Raw genomic sequence first — 1,739 nt, forward strand, 5'->3', positions numbered from 1 at the left:
TATATTTATTAATATATCCTGTAGTATATAATAGTGGCTTAAAAAAACGATTACTTGGACAATTTCCAGTGATGCTATACTCAAGCTTTGGCGCGACTTTGTATAACCTTTCAAAGCGGAAGTGACGAATAAGTACTAGCTTCATATTGCGAATGGTCACGTGACTTTCTCCCTTCTATTTCAGACCACTTGTGACAGTTCTTTATATAAAAATGAGGTTCTAAATACATTTTAAGAAGGTGGAAAATGGAAAGGCCTCACGAAATTCTGTTTTTACCAAAAAGAAAAAAATTACTGTTACTTTTATCTTATGGAGATGTACAAGGAGTATGCAAAAGGAAATGGCATCCACGACGAAACAAGCCTTGATGACTTTATTACCAGAATCAAATAAAGACCCCGGTATTTTAGAAAATTGGAGACCAGTTACACTCCTGAAGGTAGTTTACAAATTATTGGCTCTTTTTTTTATCCAGTGATTAAAAAAATAATATACACAAAATTATTTCAATAACCATTCTTGCTTTTCCATTTGTTTTTAATGGTTTTTAACGTGTTCCTGTTAATTTATTTCATTGTATTTTTTGCTGTAGTGGAAGTTATTCATAAACTGGCCAATCAGATACCTCAATAAAAGTAAGTGGTGTCTACTGGGCCGAACCTCAAATGTTCAAAACATTTGATCAAAAGATTATCCCAACCTGGGAAGGGGTGTGGACTTCCAAAAAGATCACTCCTGATTGGTGACGGTAGTTGCAATAGAAAGGAAGTGCAGCTTTTTCTGTTCAGTTTATATAATTAATGTTACTTGGACAATTTTAACCATCTGTATGGGATTTTGGTAAATTCCCACACTGTTGTTAAAAAAAGGTATGGGGGTGCCTTTGTAGGCCATCATTCAAACCCAATTACTGGTATTTGTTGTGTTTATTCACATAAACTTGGGCATTTTGGTAGGTTTTGGATCACTTTACAGAACAGAGATGATCTATTATAGCATACATTGAATCAGGTGTTTTATGTAGTTTGTGTTGCAGTCATAGACTGTATATAAGAATAACAATGGTTGCAGTCCACCTGTGTGTTGAATTGGATCAAACCATTCTATTTGATTAGAGGGGGATTTGAATTATGAACCCTTAGCAAAACTGCTGACTTCTTTGTTCCTTTCGGATTGTGAACACAAGTCAAGGATGAAAGTTTAACATTGAGATACTGAGCTGTAGTGATGGGTAGTAGAAGTGTCATGAAGTGTTTCAACACATTGCCTAACCTTGACACTTGAGTCAATACAACTGACACTGATATAATTACATAGTATTTACAAAGATATCATTTAAGTAATTGTATTTTATTTTGTATTTTTTTTCACATCTTTGTTTACATTTATAATGTACCTGACATTGCTAGACACAGCCAATTCCACACATTGAAATTCCAAGTGAAGATGTTGTGAATGGGAATTCTTGTGGACCAAGATTTTCTTTTTCTTTTTTACATTTTTTAATTCAAAGCATAAGTTTCTCTGATGTTTTGAAATCCAGTCTATGATGCTTTTTTTTTTTAACTTGTCCTGTCCAACAGCTGAGCAAACAGATACGGGCTGACACCCTCTAGTGTTGGGCAGATGTTACTGTATGATTTATTGAGTATAAACCCCTTTTGTATTCAATGCTAAATTTTATTTATATTGATTATATTTTGTTTTTGTTTTTTTGGACCGGACGGAAAAGAAGAGA

This window comes from Oryzias melastigma, linkage group LG21 (assembly GCF_002922805.2).
Source record: "Oryzias melastigma strain HK-1 linkage group LG21, ASM292280v2, whole genome shotgun sequence".
Lineage (NCBI taxonomy): Eukaryota > Metazoa > Chordata > Actinopteri > Beloniformes > Adrianichthyidae > Oryzias > Oryzias melastigma.